The sequence below is a fragment of the Peromyscus californicus genome, unplaced genomic scaffold (genome assembly GCF_007827085.1).
Source record: "Peromyscus californicus insignis strain IS unplaced genomic scaffold, ASM782708v3 Scaffold_4__1_contigs__length_199733344, whole genome shotgun sequence".
Lineage (NCBI taxonomy): Eukaryota > Metazoa > Chordata > Mammalia > Rodentia > Cricetidae > Peromyscus > Peromyscus californicus.
Genome location: NW_026294562.1, coordinates 60,587,975 through 60,608,797, shown reverse-complemented (window position 1 = coordinate 60,608,797; position 20,823 = coordinate 60,587,975). Strand labels below are relative to the sequence as shown.

At 53.4% G+C, this 20,823-nt stretch overlaps 1 long non-coding RNA gene across 1 annotated transcript; it reads right to left on the bottom strand.

Moving 5' to 3' along the window:
* Positions 1 to 5,318: 5,318 nt before the first annotated feature.
* LOC128125439 (uncharacterized) lies at positions 5,319 to 7,953 on the bottom strand. Its single transcript, XR_008223161.1, has 5 exons — positions 6,641 to 7,953; positions 6,422 to 6,557; positions 6,202 to 6,335; positions 5,996 to 6,123; positions 5,319 to 5,913 (listed from the first exon to the last, which is right to left on the bottom strand). It is a non-coding gene; the product is annotated as an uncharacterized LOC128125439 (long non-coding RNA).
* Between the last annotated feature and the right edge of the window lie 12,870 nt (positions 7,954 to 20,823).

The window sequence follows — 20,823 nt, the reverse complement described above, 5'->3', positions numbered from 1 at the left end:
TGGCTTTTCTGACCAATTGTCTGACCAATGGCCACCCTGCAAGAACTTAGGGTCAGAGAAGGCAAGTCTGTGAGGCTCATAAGAGAGAGACCCTACAGTCCCTCTAGGGTTCTCGTCCAGCCTGAGATCTCTGCTCTGTGCTGTACTTTTGACTTCATAACCATAGGCACAGGCTACAGGCCTCTATGGCCCCAGGACCTCAAGCTCCTTTCCAGAGGGAGAGGGAGGTAGCGGCTGCACACCCTCTGGCCAGGGATGCCTAGAGGGAAAGAACTGTCCCAGGAGCTCAGAGGTGGGCGAAAGAGTAGGAGGCACCAGGATGTTACGGTGCAGCCTCCACCCCCAAGACCCTAACAGTGGGCCAGTGTGTGGGCCGAGTGAGGTGGGGGCCCAGGCGGGGTTGCGTCCCGCTCCATAAACTCTGGCCAGCCAGGAAGCTGCAGACATGGTGGTGTTGACACAGGAGTGAAGTCACCAGCAGCCAATGGGGAGCCTGTTGAGGGCTCTGTGTACACCTCCCTTAGTCCCATGGGCTCCACCACGCACGCGCACAACCTGAATGCCACCTGAATAAACCAGTCTTTCCCAGCCTTTCATGGGGCCCCACTGTTCCCCTAGGCCCTATCCCTGGCAGCACTACTCCAAGCCCTCCACCCATGTGAGGTCGGGACACAGTGTAGAGTAGGGGCTCAGATGCATGTTCTGAGCCCATTCTTTCTCAGATGCATGGCCCCCAGAGTCTGACACCAGGTACCATAATCCTACCAGTCACTTTCTCATCTTTTGTGACCCTACCTAGTCAGCACTGCACCCCATGAGCACTCCTGGGAGTCATCTTCTTCCATGTCTCCCCTGGCCTGGGCCTGGAGCCTGGAGGCCTGGCCTGATGTGCCCCCACCCCTCCCCGGGTTTGCTCTGCACTCTTGTCTCAGGTCTCTCACCATCCTTCCTTTCATTTCTCCCCTTAGAAAGACTGGAGTCCAGACTTTCTCATATAATCCCTTCTCCCAGATGGGGTGCCCACAAGGCCCTGACTCTGACTCTCCATAACTCTGTACTGCCTTTTCCCCTGTCTCAAGGCGAAGTTTTTCTTTTTACCAAGCCCCGTCTCTTCCTTACTGAGATGCCTCTCTCATGTGACCCCAGATCCCCAGGACCTCCTATTCAGGCAGAAGATATCTGCAAAACCAGTGGCTCTCCATAGACCTGCTGCCAGCCTCTCCCTGGTGTCTCCCTGTCCTTGGGGATCTCCCTTTTGCACCTATAGCTGGTTTGGGGGTTTGGCATGTGCTGATCTCAGAGGTGTCGCACAGAGGGTGGGGGTAGGAGCCTCCTGTACTTGGCGCCTGTGCTTGTTTACGGGTCCAGCCCCCGCCTCACACTGCTCCCCGTGGCCCGACTGCCCACCCGCTGTCTTGCCAGGTGTGGGGTGATGGAGCTGGGCTCCCTAAGGACAAGGAGCACAGTGTCTGCTTTATTTGCAGGCCCGAGCTGACAAGGAACAGAATACCCACAGTGACTGCTTCCAGGAAACGGCTGCGGGCGGGTGGGAGCCTGAGGGAGAGCAGGCCCCTTCCCAGCAAGCCTTTGCAGGTGGGCTTCCAGGAAGGGCCCCCGCCGGCTCCCCTCAGCCCTGGAAAGGGGCCAACAATGTCACCAGGAAAGGGGGGAGGAGGAGAAAGGAGAGGAGGGGAGAGGAGAGGGAAGGAAAGGAAAAGAAAGAGGGTGGGTAGCCCTGCTGAGCCAGCCCGGCTACAACAGCCTGAGGGGAGGCCAGAGCTGACCACAGCTTCTTCCAGAACCTTCTGTTCCCCTTTCTGGAGATTCACACAATCTTAGAGAAAGCCCTAGTTCTTCATGGGACACACACACACACACACACACCCATGAACGCACACATGCACGCACATGCACATGATAAGTCATCTGTGTAGAGGTTGGGATCAGGCTGGAAGGGGACAGCCTTCGACCCTAGCTTCTGGTTCTGGTTAGGTACTGGTCCGCATGGTTGAAGAGGACAACATAAATCTCTAGACTGGGCTCCCAACCTTCTGGCTTCTCTGGAAAGGAGAACCCCCCCCCCCCCTTGTGCAGTTTGCTAGGGAGAGGCCAGCCTCTGCAGTCCCACGCCATGTTTGAGATTCTGCAGGGTGTACTGCAGTCAGACCTGAAGCTTTCCCTGCCCCCCTCCCGGGGCCTAAGAGGCCTCCTTCCCTGCACAGTATTGGAATGTTCTCTACTCAGTGGGATAGCAAATATTCTGACTGCTGTCCCTCCCCCATGTCCGTGATTCCTGCCTGAAACGTGCTCTTGGGTTACTCAGTTCAACCTGAGACATGAAACCACAGACGCCCAACACAGTCAGACTCAAGGGTGTACTTTCCTGGAGACACTGTTCCCACACGGGGCCTTGACCACATACACCCCCACAGAAAATCCTGAAAAAGGACAGGACCTCAGCCTCAGCACCAGCCCCTGGCCAACTGGTCAGCGCGGAGTTCCTAACACACATTCCGGGGTAGAGGTGAGGCCACGCGGCCCTCAGACACACAGACATACTAACCCACAGCACGTGGGTCTCCAGGGACAAACCCTGAGTTATAACTGTGGCCACACCACCAGATAAGGACTCTCTAATGAGCTACTCCGGTCTTTGTCCAACCTAAACTTGTCACTGAAACGGAGCTGGGGAGGGGGTTGGGTGTGTGAGGACCCCTGTGGTTCTGTGCCTGCAGGGTGGGGGTTGTGCGCGGGGGCGGGGGGGGGGGGACCCTGGGCCCCATGAAGATTTGAAACGTCTCCTCCCAGGCTGTGCAGTGCCGAGCAGCCGGCCCCTCCCCACCCTCCCCACTACCCACTCTGGCTGGGGTTTGGGGGATGAAATTCAAGCCCCTGTTAGCGTCTCAGCATGGGGGTGGAGTGGGGGGGGGTGGGGAGTGGGGGGTGGGTGTGGGTGGGTTGAAAGTGCCTTTGGGTGGCAGGCTTGGAGCCTGCCTAGCAGCCCCTCTCTAAGCCCCTTTTCTCAAAAGCAGGAAATCGGGTTGGGCTAAAGGTAAACACATTCCAAACTGTGGGCTGATGGAGGGGCTGTGCTGGCTGGGGGTGTGGGGGGCTGGGCCACTTCTGTTTTCCCAGCCCCCACCCCGGGGCGAGGCTCTTGAGGCCCACGACTAACAGGCACACCTGTTTGCAGAGCTACGGTGATTTGGGGGCCTACACCTTGAGGTCCTGCCCCCCCCACATCCCCTGTCCATCCAGTTCTCTTGGGGGCGGGGGCGGGGGGAGCTCCTGGCTCTAGACGTCGGCTTCAGAACCCTCTGCATTAAATATAAGAGAGGTGGATTAAGCCAGAGTAGACCACGGCCCATGCCATCCTCACCATGTGTGACGTTGACAGGAGTGGCGGGTACATGGAGGCATCTACCACGGACTGGTGAGAGGAGAGGGACAGTTTCTCCCTTGCCACACCGGCACCCTCATTTCCCTAAATTTGTCTCAGTGTCTTCTGGGTAGAACTCCAGAATGGTGATGTGTGATTCTAGCACCCCACACCTCAAAGTCTGGGTACAACTCAGTTTTAGTATGCCAGGCTTTCCAGGTGACCAGGAAAGCATGGCCTGGAGGAGGCAGCTCATGTCATTCCTGAACCCCCTTTCTGCCCACTGATTCTATTTCTGTGTCTCTAGACAGACTCTGGGCCTTCTTGGGTTCCCTTACCCCAATCCTCAACATTCATCTCCTGGGCTGCCTGCAGTGCCAACATCTCTTGTATGGAAGCTTTTTATTTTCTGAGCCTGGCTTTTGTAGGGTTGGAAGGTAGAGAGGTAAAGGCTGTAGATACCCACCACCCATGACACGTAATAGATGACTACTTCGTCACTGGGGCAAGTCACCTCTTGTGGGGTGGCTAGGAAGATAGACATGGTCTGACTAGAAGATTTTGAAATCCTCTGTGGAGATGATCAGAGAAACACCCATATGTAACTGTGTCTAGTGGGTGCCTAACCACCCTGTACTAGCTCAGGGAGACCGCAGTGGTTCCCCCTCCCAGCAAATTCGAGAGCCAAATGATGATGTGAAAGAGGGTCCAGAAGAAAGACCAGACATGTGGTGAGGGTGGGGAGGAGCTGGCCCACTGCCCAGAGAGGGTATGGGGTGGAGAGGGTGGGTGTTCCTGACAGTCAGTCCTGTCTGGTCTTTGTCAGCCGGAGGAGATTTTCTTGACTGTTGTAAGCACTGGGACTGGGGAAGGGGGATGAGGGCCAAGGACCCCAGCCTCATTTTTAAGAGCTTATCTTCAAGTCCCTTTCCAGTATTTGTCCAGGTAAGAGTATAGGAGTTAGGAGGCTGGTAGGAGGCTCAGAGACAGAGGGATCAGCCCAGCCAGTTGCTGTCTCTATGAGGACACTAATCACAACCCCATGGGGTGCTATGCTTGCACCCTAGGAAGCAAGACCCCAAGGACAGCCCTCCATCTACCTGTCTTTCCCTCTGACCTCCTAATGTCCTTGAGTATTCACTGTACCCCACGTTTTACACTGCAGTTACCCTCAGACCTGTGCATGTCCTTATCCTCTGCTGTGGCCCTTCAGCTCCTACCCACAGCGGACAGCAAGGGACAATACCACTGCATGCATCTACCTGAGCTCCAGCCTAGAGCTCAGCAGGCTCAGAGCAAGAGAGGCAGGCCCAGAGGCAACCATGGGCCTCTTTATGTGGCCGTGGCCTCCCCAGCCTCAAGTGTGGCTGCCTACCCCTTAGGAGCCCCACTGCATGTCAGATTCACTTTACAGCCTACGTTATGCCGCAGGGTTTGGGACTAGTGTGAGGATTCAGGGAGTTATCCAGGCAGGACTGAGCAGCAGTGTGGAATCCAGAGGTTTCTGGTTGGGGCCCAGCCATCTCTCTCATTGCTAAGGATACCCTTCACCTCCCCAGCCCCCTTCTCTTTAGGGAGCCTCTTCAGTCCTGCCTCTGTCTTCACATGGCACTCTGCCATTCTCCACTTGTGATATCTATTCCTCTGCCCATTCCTCAGGGACCCTTTCATATTCACAGGCCCCTCCCATACCATAACTTCTTGGCATTTCATGAGCCCCCTCCCTCATGGCCCCCATCCCAATGCCCCACTCCGTTTCATAAGCCCCTCCTATCCATTATTTCCCATTCCACCCTAGGGGCCCTCCCCATTTCATAATCTTCTTCGTTGTGGGTGTTATATTCCACCCATTTTATCCCCCCTCCCTCATTTCTTTCCTCTGCCCCCCAACTCCCCCCAAGTGAGTCGCAGACATCATGATTCAAGTCCCTGAGACCAATGACTGTAACTGTATTTATTGATGGACCCAGGACCTCTGGTGAGGCCCTGGTAGGGAGGGACAAAGGATGAAGTAGGGCATGTTGAACACTTATGATGGAACTGTTTCCAGACTAGGCGAGGGGAAGGCGAGGCCTCAAGCACGCGGCCACACCCAGTCGCCCCCAGACAGAGGTGGATGACAGGCAGGCACTGGGGCGGCGTGGCCAAAGGGGCCCGCACATTCGCTGTATACATTCACACGGAGAGACCCAAGGCTGTCTCCGCAACTCCAACCAGTGCAAACGACTTAGTGCAAATTGAATTCAAAGGGGGTAGGCGGGGAAACAGAGTCACGGACGCTTTTGAGTCTCTCAAAGCAAAGAAAAAACAAAAGGAAAGAAACATAAGGTTGCAGGAAAGGACGAAGAAGAAAAAGACAGGAGGGAGATGATGGTGATGGATCCATCCCAGAGCAGAGGCTTGGCTCTGGGATGATGTGGGTGGTGGTCTCCCAGGCGAGGCAGAGTTGGCCATGAAGATGGAATTTCAGGGGTGGGTGGGTGCTGTGGGTCTGCCGTTTTAAGTGCCGCTACCGTCTGTTCCTTCAGCTTCACCTGAAGAGAGAAAAAAGAGAAATGGGTGGGGGCCAGGAGTGGGGAGGACTTGGCAAGTTTCCAGAAGGGTGCCCTGGCTCACCTTCAAGCCGATTCCTGAGGCAGGTAGTGTAGTGGTTCCGAGCACAACATATTCTTGATTCAGAACTAGACGGACTTCCAGGAGTCCCCGGATTCAAAGGCCCAGACATGAGCTGGGTAGCACCATTTCTGTGGAAGGGAGAGAATGAGGCCCCTGGTCTTGGCAGCCTGCCATGCCCCACCCATATGGGGCAAAAGAGTCCTTACCTTTCATCTTGAGGGTTCAAAGTAGGGGGAGGAGGATCCAGAGAGCAGCAGAGATGTGTTAGCTCTTCGGGAAAACTAAAAGAACAGACAGCTTGTGTGTGTGGCAGTGTCCCACGGCGCCAGCCCATGGTGTTCTGCAAAGGACAGAATCTGGTGTGAGTGGGCAGGCAACTAGATGGTTGAGTATGCTGCCCCGTGGCGGGGAGTATAGTATGCTCACCAGGAAGGCTGGATGACCGTCCTTCTGTCCTCTCCATCACACCGGACCATGTCATGTCTTTCTGTCTGTATTGACCACACCTGCCATCCTGGCCTTCCGTGGCTGGCTGGCACACCCACTTCTGCTGGAGACCTGGCTGTGGGAAAAAAAAAAGGAGACATGAATAAAGTGTACCTGGGTGGGAGGAGACTGGTGACAACAGGCGAGATGGACACTTACCCTAATCTCCAGTCCGAGCTCTCAGAGGCACCGATCACTGCTCCGTCGCCGCCCGCAAGGCCCTCCTTGGCCACGGACTCTGGAGGCCAGTGCCTCGCTGGCTCATCACCCCATTTGCTTTGCCTCTCTCTACCTGCGCCCCAACCTCCCTCCCTAGAAAGCTCACTCATTCTGCCTCACCTGCCTCGCCTTGTCTGGCTTCATCCTGTGCCCTTGACTCCCCTGGAAATGTTCTGTCTGCCATGCCAGACCCAGGGGCTGAGCGGTTAGGGCATACAGTGCACCAAGTCCACTGTGGGCCCTTTCCGCGCCAGTCCCTGGGCCGCAGTGCCTCGTGGGAATGGTGTGTCTGCAGGCTGGACCCACTGCAGCCTCCTTGCTGTGAAATCCCCTGGAGTCCTGCACCTGCAGCCCCCACTCCTCTCCTGGTGACACCCTGCTCTGTTAACCTGCGCACTGCCTTTCTTTCCCGCTCTCCGGCCCTCGACTCTCTGGCACAGGCCTTAGAAGGCCCTGCCAGAGTCACTCTTGAACCTACTTCTAAATGAATTACGGTGGGTGGGATGTGGTGGCGGCTGGGGACCCATCTGTGTCTTGTGACCCCCGTCCTGCCCTGTTTGACCCCAGCCTGGAATGCTTCTATTCTTGCTGGATCCCATGGCCTCTGCCACTGTCTCCAAGGTCACCTATCACCTCCCTGGAGTCAGCAGCCTCAGTCTTTACTGGCAGCCCTGCGCCCTCTTCTTCCTTCCCTCTAAATGCTCTGTCCACTCCGGGGTGGCCAATGGTCCCCCGGCCTTGTTCTGTCTCGGCTCCCCCCGAGACGATGTCTCCTTTGCTAACTGTCCTGCCTCTCATGTGCCATTCTGCTGGGAGGCCAGCCACTTCTTCTCACCGGCCTCGCTCTCTAAACCTTCTTTTAGAAGGTCAGAGCAGCGAGGCCCAGAGAGAAGAAGGAGACTCACCTGCCCAGCAGACGGCGATCCTCACCTGCCACTGCTGCCAGCTACACCTCCACTGCCTGGTCTGGGGTCGAACCCTTCCCAGCAGCTCCCCTTTATCCGACCAGCCGCCACGTCCTGTAACCAAAAGTGACCGGGATGAATGTCTGGCTCCCCATTCCTCTCACCAACCCTAGCTCAGGCCTTTCAGCGCCACACCGATGTTTTCCAGCCTCTGCGATGCCTGGAAGCTACACCATGCTCCTCCCTGGCTCCCAGGTCCCAATGCCTTTGCACTGCCTGAGCTAGCCCCTCTGCCCTTCACCACTCCTGCCAGACTCCAGATGCCGAGGTGCTCCTCGGCCCCACAGAACTCCCCTCCAGCACCCCATCTTCCCCAGTTCCCCCATACCCCCCACCCCCCACCCCCCACCCCCCTCCCGCACCCGGTACTTCGGGCCCTCTAGCCCGGGCTTTTTCTAACTGGAGTGGCCCCGCCCAGAATTCCCGCCCCTACTCTGTCAGCCAATCAGTGCAAGGCCCCGCCGGGGGCCCCGCAGGGCCCACCTCCACCCTGGACCGTTCCAGCGCACGTTCGTCTCACCCCACACCCTCACCCGTCCTGAAAATTCTCCAAAGACAGCCTCACCATAACTCCCACTTTGAATCTCTTAGACAGGGCCTGGCATTGTCCCCAAATATCTCCCTTTGGGTCGAGAACTTACAGCCTCCTAGCCCACTGGCGCCCTTCATGGAACCCCGGGCACCTTGCCATGCAGGAGTTGCTCACTACTCAGCTTGTATGGTGACCACCACAGGAGTATGGATGGGGGCAGAGTTCTCATGCTGCCGCAGGGCGGCTGAACAGCTACTGGTGGCCAGCTCCCAGCCTTTGTCCCCGTCTGCTTGACTGACCTTGTCTGGCCACAGTGGCTTCAAACGAGGCAACTAATTCGGGTGCTTCTTACCATCCCCTTCCTGGCCATCAGGTTTACTAGTAGTCTTTGGTGATGAATTCTATTAGTGACCTCACAGCTTGGCCTCGGTCTCCCCAGCCAACCAGGAGCACAACATAGTCTCCCTATCCTACCGTGCTACCACTCTCAGTGACAGAATGAGGGCAGGAGAGATGCCCAGTCCCTCTGCCACTTGGGGTATACCATTGTTCTTGGCCTCTGTTGAGAGTTCTGGGGCTCTAACCCGTAGGGTCAGCACCCACAAATCAAAGATATTAGAGGCATCAGAGAGTGGGGCAGCCCTAGATGGAAGTGATTGGAACTCCAGGTGTGAAGAGGGCCCCAGTGCTGACCAGTTATGACAACTCGGCAGATTCTCAGGTTATGTAGGGTGCAATAGCTTCTTGACAGATCCTCAGCCCAGTTGCTACATGCCAGCTGAGTGCTAATTTCTGGCTCTTTTGTGCCCCCACCCCCATTTTTGCTTCGTGAAAGCTCTGGTCATCTCCATGGGTGGAACCTAGGTTATGATACTAAAAGACACCCCCAATTTGGTCATAAGTAGACCCCACTTCTGTTATCTTGGAACGATAATATGTGAGTCTGTGCTGTTGCCTCATGGTTGTGGCTTTCTCTACACTTTTTTTGTTTCTTTTTTTCTTTTTTTTTTGGGGGGGGGGTGCGTGATCAGACACTGGACGGCCAGGTGCATTCATGTGGGTGCTGGCAATTGAAACCGGGTCCTCTGGGACATCAGTCAGTGCTCTTAACCACTGAGCTATCTGTCTCCCCTCATCTCTACACCCTTAAACAAATGATTCTTTTCGGGGATCGGTATGTAAGATGGAAGAGAATCACCCCAGAAATCCTTCTATGCTAGGCATAAAAGCCCAAGCAACTCCCATAAGTATCCCATCCCCTGATGAACCTTAAGAACCCTGGCAGTACCAGCAGAACAAAGGCTGAGAGTTGGCCACTCGCGGGCAGGCTGTTCATGGGCCAGGAAGCAGCAGTTCGTGCCTCCCCCCCGCCCTCCGCCCCCATACTCCCATTGCTTCAAACCAAGCTGAACCCTGACATCTCCTAGCCTCTATACAACTCTTCAACTTCTCGCTATGGTTTCTAGGTGACTTGGGACGTTGCCATAGTTGAACCCCAACTTCTGCTTTCACCACTATTGGGGTTTCTGTGTGTGATACTTGCAGCAACTCGCGGTATGTACATCTCCCACCCGTAACCAATTCTGTGCCATGCAGGGATTGAGCAGATCTGGCTGATTTGTGGGGTCCCAAGACAGAAGGGGACCGCTTCATAAGTGCACAAATGTCTGACCCCTATGACTCTTGGTAATCATTGAGGCACGGAGCGCGGACGTTGTCACGGGCGAACCCCAACCTTTGTCGCCTCTGCCTGGCAATGTGTAGGACTGTACTGCCACCACGCGGCAACATCTCTCTAGCCATAGCTAATTCTGCGCTGTGTGGGGAGTGAGCTGACCCGAAGGGTGCAAGACTGAAGAGAACCACTCAAGAAATGAGTATGTCCTATCATCCAATGGCTCTCATGCATCAATGAATGCTATGCGTTAGTGACCTGGGACATTGCCACAGGTGAACCCCAACTTTCATTGCCTTGTGACGAAATGTGTAGGACTGCACTTCCCTTGTGCGGCAACGTCTGTGTCTCTAGCCATAGCCAATTCCATGCTGTGTGGAGAGCGAACCGATCCAAAGGGTGCAAGACCGAAGAGAATTACTCAGGAAATGTGTATGTCTTATTATCCCATGGCTCTCATGCATCATTGAATGCTAGGCCTGAATGCCCTGGACAATGTCACAGGTGAACCCCAACTTTCATCGCCTTGCGCTGAAATGTGTAGTACTGCACTGCCACCGCGCGGCAACGTCTGTCTAGCCATAGCCAATTCCGCGCTGTGTGGAGAGTGAACCGATCCAAAGGGCGCGAGACCGAAGAGAGCTACCCAAGAAATGTGTGTGTCCTATCATCCCATGGCCTTCATGCATCATTGAATGTTAGGTCTGAGTGCCCTGGACATTGCCACAGGTGAACCCCAATTTTCATCGTCTTTGTGCTGAAATGTGTGGGACTGCCCTGTCTCCGCAAAACAACTTCTTCGGTCTTACCAACCATAGCCGATCCCGTGCCGTGTAGGAGTGAGCCAAGTTTTCTGGTTTCAAGGTGCAAGGGGATCACTCCAGAGGTACACACATCTAACCTTCCCCCCAAGAACTGCATCGGGTTTGGGTGGCCTAGGACATTGCTGGGAGTGAATCCCCCCAGATGGCTGCGTTTGGGCTACAATAGATAGGAGTATGCTGCCACCGCGCGGTAACATCCATTTCCCTGCACATATAATGGCTTCTATGCCTTCTGATAGTGAGCCATACTGACTGGTTTTGGGGTCCGGAGATCAAAAAGACCCTCCAGAAACACAAGTATGCCACCCTTTTATGACCTTTATCAAACCCTGAGGCATCAGGGGGGCCTTAGACATTGCTGCAGGCGAACCCTAGCTTTGGCCTCCGGACCTTGCCGTGGGCAAACCCCATCTTTGGCTGCCTCTGGGCTGTAATGTTTAAGACGACACTGTCACTGGGTGCGGCAGTTTAGGTCTTTCCACTCACAATTGCTTCTGTGCCATCTGGTATTGAGCCATATACACTGGTTTATGTACTGCTTTATGGGATCTGAGACCAAAGAAGACCCTTTTGGAAATGCACAAGCACCCTGCCTTCTGATTACTCTTGTATGGAGGCTCCCGGGGACAGTACAACAGGTGAACCCCAACCTTTGCCACCTGTAAGCTGTACCATGTGTAAAATTATGCTGCCACAAAATGACAACTTTGGGGCACTGCCACACCTGTAGCTGATTTGGGGCTCAACTGGTACCCAAGGCTTGAGACGGGGTTCTGCAGCAGCTCCCAAGCTTGTGGCTGAGCTCTGGTAATAGGAGAATGCTTAGTTTCCAAACTGTTTACAGCTATGCTCCTGACTCATTAGCACCTGAACTGTCCAATTAGCATCTCAAAGCCCAAGTTGCTGACTTTGTTGGCTTTGTTATTGCTGAGAGAATCTGGGGGTGATCAGGGCTGGAGTGAAGTGTTCTGATTAAATGGTTCCTTGGACAGAGATGTCAGATGTCAGTACCAAGATTCAGGATTTGAGGACTGTGCTTAGTGGGGTTGGCACTATGATAGATAGCTACAACACACTCTATGATCACCACATGTAGTAGAAATGCCTTGATTTCCACACCACAACACCGATAGCCTCGGAGCCCCATAAGTCAGATGCCTGGTATGGCTCACAGGAAAGTTCTATCAAGGACTCTCGTGAACCCCTGGCCTCGTGAAGCCCGGGCCTGTGGGATCATAGATACCACTATGGGTGAACCCCAATCTTAGTTGCAGTCCGCTTTAGGACTACGATGTACGAGACTTCACTGCCACCACGCGGCAACCGCGGTCTTTACATACAACTGATTCTTCACCGATAGTTAAGCGATGTTGGTTTGGGGGGTCCAAGACCACAGGGGCCAGCCTAGAAATGCATGTGTCCTGTTCTTCTGATGGCTTTTGTGATCCACCGAGGCACTAGACCTGGGTGAGCCAGGACATTACCGTGTGTGGATGGATCCTAATACCGGGGGTCTTTACGTTTGGAGCAAGAGATCGTGCTGCCACCACGCGGCATTCTCTACAACTTGCAACGGATTCAGCAGCCACCCAAGAATAGGGCATAATCTATGTCTGATGGAAGCCCATATGTATGTGTGGGTGCCCCTTTGGATTCTGGGCTTAAGCGCCCTGCAACTCACCCCCAGGACATGGGAACTGAATCTCTCTTTGCTTGCCAACCTTTTCCTTTTCTGTGACGATTCAGGAAGCATAGGCAATGACTGTTTTCTTGGCATCAGTCAGGCTATGGGCAGATCCTGTGCTCTCTGATCATTAGAACACATTCTTCATGGCACCATGGCCCTTTATCCTCTGCTGTGCTCCTCCTGGTATAGTCAAAGATCTTTGGGGTTGACTGCATCACATCCAACCACTGATGTGATGGAGGTTTTTACAGGAGAGCAGAAGGACTCCCTTGGGTGGACAAAACTCCTAATGGTACATTTGCATGGTTTTTTTTTTTTTTTTTTTTTGGTTTTTCGAGACAGGGTTTCTCTGTGTAGCTTTGTGCCTTTCCTGGAACTCACTTGGTAGCCCAGGCTGGCCTCGAACTCACAGAGACCCGCCTGGCTCTGCCTCCCAAGTGCTGGGATTAAAGGCGTGCTCCACCACCACCTGGCACATTTGCATGTTAATAGGCTGGAACTAGAGCTCTACTTCCAGATACAAGCTAGGTGCATCTTTGTCAATTCATTGACCGCTGGGGCTTGTACAATGAGTGGAGATTTGGGGGATGACCCTGAACTTCTGATCTTCCTGCTTCCATCTCCTGAGTGTTGGGATTATAGGTGTGCATCACTATGTCGAGTTTATGATTCTGCTTTTCAGAACACTCAGTTCTTACCGTTTCTTACAGCTCCTGGTCAACTAGCCTTGCTAAGATTAACCTGGAGAGTGGGAGAGTATGGTGGTTTGAATAAGGATGCGTCACATAGGTTCATGAATTTGATTGGCTACCAGGGAGTGGCACTATTTAAAACAACCAGGAGGTGTGTGTGACCTTGTTGGAGGAAGTGTGTTGCTGGGGGTGGGCTTTAAGGTTTTAAGGGCCCAAGCTGGACCCTGTGACTCTTTCTTCTTGCTGCCTATGGATCTGGATGTAGAACTCTCAACGACCATGTCTGCCTGTGTGCTGCCATGCTCCTCACCATGAAGATAATGGACTAAACCTCTATAGTCTATATAGATTATAATTGAGCCCCAAATAAATGCTTTCTTTTCTAAGAGTTGCCATAATCATGGTGTCTCTCCACAGCAATAGAACGCTGACTAAGACAGAAAGCAACAGCTAATTGTGCATCAAAGGTAGTTTCTAGATGTTACCCCAGCTCATACATGTGGTGTCAGCCCCTTGTGGCTCTAGCCAATGCATTATCTCAGGTTTGCCCTGCAGTTGGTGTGGGTACTGAGCCGGCTGTATTGCAGCTTCCTCATGAAAGGTGCTAGTTTACCTTGGCAACCCCTCACCCTGGTTTTGGAATGTGTGTGGGTATTTTGGGATTGCCCCAAGTTATCACGAACTGGGACCTTAAAAGCAGGATTTTATTCTATCACAGCCTTGGAGACTACAAATCCAAGATGAAGATGTTCTCTCATAAAGCTTCCAGAGAAGATCCTTCCTGCTCCTTCCAAGCTCTGGAGACACTAGGTATCCTTAACTTGTGGCAGCATTCCCTAGATCTCTGGTTCTTTTCCACGGAAGCTTCCCCTGTGTGTCTATGTCTGTGTCCAATCTTTCTCCTCTGCTAGATACAGACACCATCATCGCATATAGGGCACTGTCATCCTGTGTGGATCAGGAAGAATCATTGAGTTACACCTGCACAGACCCAATGTTCAGGGGAGAACAGACCTGAATTGGGGGCACATTTCAATGCCATCCAAAGTGGCAAGGGACAGACATAAGTTTGATTGTCCACTTGGGTTTCCACATGTCCTTGTTATGTCTACATGGCCTGTGCCCTCTCCTGCATCTTGCCCATCTCCGTCCTGACTTGTTGGACGTCAGAACTGCTACTCAGAACAAGAGTAGCAGTCTCCCACAGACAGCTAAGCACCATGGCTTCCTCATTTCTGGTTTGACCCCTGTGTCTTGCTCTGCAGCCATCATGGGTATCTCTGGATGAATCTTGTCAGGCATACTGGGTCTCCTACAACAGAATGGGTGGACACAAAGAGTGATAGCTATTCCCCAAAGAGAATTCCAGAAAGATGAGGATGGAGAGAGAAAGAGGGAGCTGAACATGTCTGAGGGACTGTGCTTTGTGGGCCCTGTATATGTGGTGAGTCTGAGTTTTGCAGTTACCATTTTGAGGCCACTTATACATGGTGTCTCCACTGTTTTGGCAACCCTGGATGCTTTCTGCCTCCACTCTGTAGCTCTCCTCTGGCCTCTTCTGACCCTCTGGTTTCTTCCTCACCCTTCCACATCTATTACTGCCCATTTCCATGGCATCATCTCTGTGCTTACCGTTTCTGCTCTGGCTGCAAAAGACATATGAGCATCATCTTTGACCCGATGATGTTATCGTCTACAAGAACCTGAGTTGTTATTTAGGAACTGAGCAAACAGACACAGACCCTGACCTCAAAGATAAACTATGTGTTTTCAGGAGTCTTGGCCCTTATAGACTGGCCTCACCAGGTTGGCCAGTTCCATGTTCCCTTGCACTATCCCATGAGCTATCATATGAGGTGGGTGAAACACACAAAAGTGAAGAAGGCTTTTAGAGCAGGTGGTAACTCATCACCTTGATTTCTAGTGACAGAGTGGGTGCCGACCCACATCAGCACAAGGGCAATAATTGAAGAGAAGAGGCATGAGGGGAGAAGCTGGCAGATCAGGCGGTGAAGGGAGGCCAGGCTAAGTCCAGTTTGTGACAGTGATCTCTTGAGTAGTGAGGGACCACCTCATTCACTTAGCAAAGAAGGGTGCTGGCAAAGGGATTTGAATACCCCAGCCACAGCTTTAGGATGCATTTACTGAAGGGACCAGTGATGGACTGAGTGAGTCAGATGATGTTTAAACCAAGAAAAATAGGTCATCTGGTCTGTCTAGGTGGAGGATGCTGTCCTGGTTTGCATTCAAGAGGGAACAAGGGCCTCCTTCCTCCAGCCTTGTGGATTGTTCCTGGCTCTCCTGGAATCATCTGGAAGTTAATCCTTTGGAAAACAAATATTTCAGACATCTCAACAACACAAGCCCTCCAAGTGAGAGCTGAGCAGATGGGCCAAAAGGCCTGGAAGCTCTCCCCTACACCCAGATGCTTAAGCCCCCCAAACCTCAGCAGTGTCCATGGGAGATGCAGACTATGGCCAGGAAAGTGTCAGAGCTGCCGGCCACCTGCCTGGACCTCACTCCTGGGTCCTGTCCATTCTCTTTGGCAGCTTTGGCCATTGACAGGACATTCCTAAAGGCTGAGGCTGTACACTGGGGGCTGCTGTTAGAAAGGCCAGAGGAAAGTCCAGTGTCACCCTGGGGCCCTTGCTGTTCCCTGGCTCTTCCACTTTCCCACACTCTCTTCATGGCTTGGGGACTCATCAGGAAGTAGGACATTTCCCTTGTTTCCAGTCCCAAAGTCCATGTTTAGGAGCTCATCTGATCTTTACTCTCTGTGAGCATCCACTGTACACAGGTATCTATTTGGGCTGGCTACACCCATGTCCACATGCCCTTTTGTGGATAGAGTCCCTCTTCCCCATCCCATCATGGGTCTAGGCTGCATTTGAACCACCTGGTTGAAAGCTTTCAGAACACAAACTTTCTCCTCTCAATCTTATCCTTTCCCAGAAGCATGCTATGGCCCAGCTACAGAGTCCTGCTGCTATAGGCCAAGGATACTTACCATGCTGAGCAGGTCAGCACCACCTGTAAAGCCTAGGAACCATCACTGTGAATCTAGCAGAAGGGCCCATGAGATAAAAGAGAGGCAAAGGCTTAGAAGTGGAAGGCAAGGCCATGAGGGGCTTGCAAGGACCCACTCTGTGGCTATGTCCCCTTGACTATAGGCAAGGACCCACTCTGTGGCTATGTCCCCCTGACTATAGGCATGGAGCCCAACTCACAGGTGGCAACAGAGTCACTTCTGCTCTGGCCCATAAAAGTTTCCAGGAGGATCTTCCCCTTTCTCCCCTCTGCCCCCAGAAGAAAGGGAGTATTGTCCAAGGATCCCAGAGCTGCAGAGCCACAAGATGGCAGGAGCCCAGAACTTCTTTACATACCCACCACTCTTTAGTGATGACCTGCACAGAGAAGTGTGCTCATGGGGGTACCCCACTGTCTCATCAGGGAATAAGGAATGGGAATTTGGGGAGTCAAGAAGACAGAGGGGCATCAGGTTCTTCTGCAAACGGGAGTACAAGTCATAGACAAGGGTGATATATGGCATGCATGCGCTGAGGTTATTTAAATAGTCACAGGGGAATTCCTGTTGGTGTGAACAGGCAAAGGTTGGGCAAGGTTGGGGAGGGAGGGCCCTGTTGGGAGGCCACCGTCCTTATGGCCTGTTGATCTAGGGGAAAGCAAGCTCACAAGTTCACAGTCCCCATTCCTACCTCGAACCTTGGATCTTGATCCCAACTGACCCAGACCCCTCCTGTGTCACCAGGAGTTGGGACAATTAGGAATAGGGGACAAAAAAGAGAGTGAAGGAAGATGACGGTAGGGCCCTGGGAAAGGGGTTCGTGGTGTGTGGAGCCAACAGTGTCAGTCTTAGGGAACATGCAGGCCTGTCCTTTATCTCACCCCTCACGCTACATATTTCCAGAGAAATCATTTCCAATTTCAAAGGCTCCATGGAGGCGGATTTTTCCATCTGGGCTCTGCTGATGAGCTAGTTGGAAGGAACTTATGCGTTCACTCACTTCCCTCATCTGAGCCTCATGTGGGGACTGGGAGGGGAGGCAAGGAGCCCATGGTGCCTGGGAGCCCCTCAGACCTTGGAGGCAGCTGATGGCTCCAGTCCCTTCCTGGGCGGGTCTCCACCTGGCTAGTAGTATGACTATGAGTCAGGGGTCTGGATCCCCCCAGGAGACCAGCAGGATCCGGGCAGAGGGGCCATGTCTCTGCACGTGCAACCAGTTCGATGGCCTCCCACCCCTCTCCTGGGTCCCCCTCACATCCTGCTCTGGCGAGGCTGTTTCCCACACTGCGGCTTCCAAGTACTCAGCCCACACTCAGCTCCCTCCTTCCCCTGGCTCAGGAGATGACTGACTGCCTGTCTTCCCACCAAGGCCCCCGCACTCCCTGCCCTGGGCCTCACCCTTGGGGCCCTGGAGAGGAGGGAGCTTCCATTGCCTGCTCCTCTCATGGCCTAGCTTACTCAGCTCCAGTCTGCTTTCTTCCTCGGTGGCAATGGCCCCTGTGACATTGCCCTTCTCTGCTCCTTGCTTCCCGAGTGTCTGTGGATGTCCTGCCCCAGCCTTCTCCTAATGTGGTACTTCCTGGTGGAAAAAAAATCATGAAATGAATTATGTTCCCTCCATCTTCAAACCAAGAGGTGAAACTCAAGCCCTCAGTTCGTTAGGATGTGACTGCAGTTGGAGATGGCAATCTCTGTAGGGGTAAGTTAATGTAAGTCTCCAGGGTGGGCACTAATCCGCACAGCTGTGCCCTTGCCAGGAGAGATCGTGACACAGTTTTGTAGGGAGCAACTACAGAAGGCCTGGGGGGAAGACACCATCTTGCAAACCATGGGAGAGCCAAGCCAGCAGCCCCTCAGATTTGGGCTTCTAGCTTCCAGGACTCAGGCAGTGGCTGCTGTTTGAACTGCTTGCTCTGCACTGTTTTGTATGGTAGTCTGAATTAAAACAGTGACATTCTTGCTCTGCCTCAGTTTCCCCACTATCTCTTGCCTCTTTTGCTTTCTTGGCACCACATCTCTCCTTCCCAGCAAGGACTCTCCTCATGCACTCTTGCCCTCCAGCTCCCTCTAGTCTTGCCTCTGAGTGACCAGTGTTCTTCCGCCTCTCAGGGTCCCTCTATGCTCCAACACTGGGCCCCTGTCTCTAGGCCTGATTCCTGAGTCTGTTGCTCTTGGATTCAGGGTTATTCCATGTGGATCCCCAGCCAAGGCAACAATATTCTCCTCAGTGGTCCTGTCTGTCCCTGAAGACCATATTCCTGCTTTGGCTATAGCTGGACACAGATTCCTACTATTGCTAGGGCATGATGGCCTGGGAAAAGCCAGGTTAAAGTGTGTGTCGGGGCAGGCCTCAGACCTCTGTGGAACACCTGGCCAGGAAGGACTCCTCCAACCTCAGATAAGATGGAGGACAGAAGAGGGGACAAATAGGGTGAGGAGTTCAAAGCCCCACTCCGCCTGAGACCCCAGGCAGAGCGACCCAAGTGCCTGGCTCCCTTTGCCTCAGAACTGAGCACTAGTCCAACTCTGCTCTACAGGCCCTGGGAGAAGTACCTTCCTGTGGTGTCAGTCCCGATATGAATATCCAAGGGTACACACTTGGCCCAGAGCAGAAGGGTTTTGGATTTAGAAATGGGGGAAACATGTGATGTGAGTGCTCAGTTGACATGGATTGCTGTGAGCTAAGTTGCTGGGGTCTCCTAGTGTGGTGAACTTAGAGTCTCCAGGCTGGAGAGTTGTCTGGCCTCTTGGCCCAGCACCTCCCCAGACACCATCTTCTAACATTGAACAGGCTGTGGTGGGTATGTGTCCTCCATTTCCCTGTCTCTTTGGAGAGTGCTGGGCCAGCAAGTGACATGTGGAACAATGCGAAGGCCATGAGAAGCCATTGCTTCCTTAGGGGTCACATCCCTATCCCTTATCAAGCCTCAGTGACAGTTGTGTCTAAGAGAATCCTCAGGCCATGGGACCCCTTTGACATACCCAGCCAATGCCTGATCCATCTGAAATACCCTCCGGGGACCGTCTCTCTGGTCCTCTTGGAGTTCCACTTTAGAGACAGCGTTGAACTGACTCAACCTCGCCGGAAGGTTCCACGCTATTCCCTCAGTTTTCTGCAGAGAGCTGGGTCTCCGAGGGTGACCCTGGCCCCTTGGAGCTGCCCCCCTGACCACCTGGCCCCTAGCCTGTTTCTCTTTCCTATGGGACTTCCTCTGACTTCATTGTTTTAAGTTGGTGGTTGGGCCAACAAACAGTTTGAGTTTCACCCCTTGTGGCTTCCCTCCCTCCCCTCCTTCTTCCTCTTCCTGGCCTCCTCCATGTAGTTGCTGCCCTAGGTCCAGGGTGGGCACTGGGGCAGGAAAATTATTGCTCAGGCTCCAGGGCCGCAGGGGAAAAGAAGAAGAAAAGACCCCCCCCGCCCCCCACCCCCCAGCTCCTCATCTCCTTGGGGCTACAAACAACTTACTGGCTCCCCCCCCATCTATACTGGATGCTGAGTCCTCAGGCTTATTTTGAGGGAATGTAGGGACTTGCAAGGAGCAGAGTATTTGTTTTCTATTGCTTTTGGAAAAACAAACAAACAAACAAACAAAAATGAGCAGGCCCTGGCTATGTGAAAGCTGCCTCTTCTCTTCTGCTCCCCACCTTGTTCAAGGCATGGAGGAAAAGGCCTGTGTTCCCCCCACCACCACCACCCTTCTTTTTAGGGGCTGTGGTGAAACCAGGGGTAACTGGAACCCGTGACCTTTGCCCTCTGGTATCTTTGAACTCAATAGTCTTTGATGTCTCAACGTTCACGGAGCTTCCCCCAAACTATGGCATGGGGTCAGGCTTGGGAGAGTGAGACCCTCTTAAATAACCCCTTAGGAGCCCACAGTGAAGTTAAGGAGCCTCCTGCTAGTCCTCATCAGACAGTGTTGGCACTAGCCCTGAGCTAGACAAAGGAGCGCAGATGCGGTGCCTGGCTCCCTTCTGGCCTTCATGTCTTTCTCCAAAGCCAGGGCTTCCTCCCTGGTCCTTGGTCATCTGTGGGCCTTGCACATCGGAGGCTGCAAGGCTCCCCCACTGAGGGAGAGCCAACAGATTCTCCAGCCTCACGATGGTTGCGCCTCTCATTGAATACCCTCCATTTCTGTCAGACACCTAGAGAGGGTCCTGTTTATCTCTCTCCATGCTCCAGCCAGGACTGGAGCCTCTGGGTGGTAATGAGCTAGTTTGTGTGGTGAAACAAACCACCACCCTTTGCCTGTGGAGGCTTGAGTGTGGGCCTCCTGATGACTCTGCTGCTGCTTGGGCCTCTGTAGGCCTGGCTTTGGGCCTCCTGATGACTCTGTTGCCACTTGGGCACCTCCTGGACTTTATCTAGTCACGCTTCCTGAGGCACACTTCTTACAGTTCTTTAGGCCCTCAAAAGACCAGATAAGCCCCTCCATCCATAACAGTCACTTCTTGCAGCCCTCACCTCATGGCGTATCATTTACTTACTAGGCACTCTACAAAGGCACAGGGAGATAGAGGCCTCACACCTACTCTCCAGGTTGCTCTCTGCAGGTCCACCTAGCCAGTCCCCTCTAGAGAGCTAAGGCCAGGGAGGTGCTAGGCCCACAGGCCAGACTTCTTCCTGCCAGGATGGGTAGTGTTGACTCTTTGGAGATAGTTAGTTTCGGGACGAAACTAAGGAAGAACAGGTCTTGAGAAATAAGGGGTAAACTTGTACCAGCCC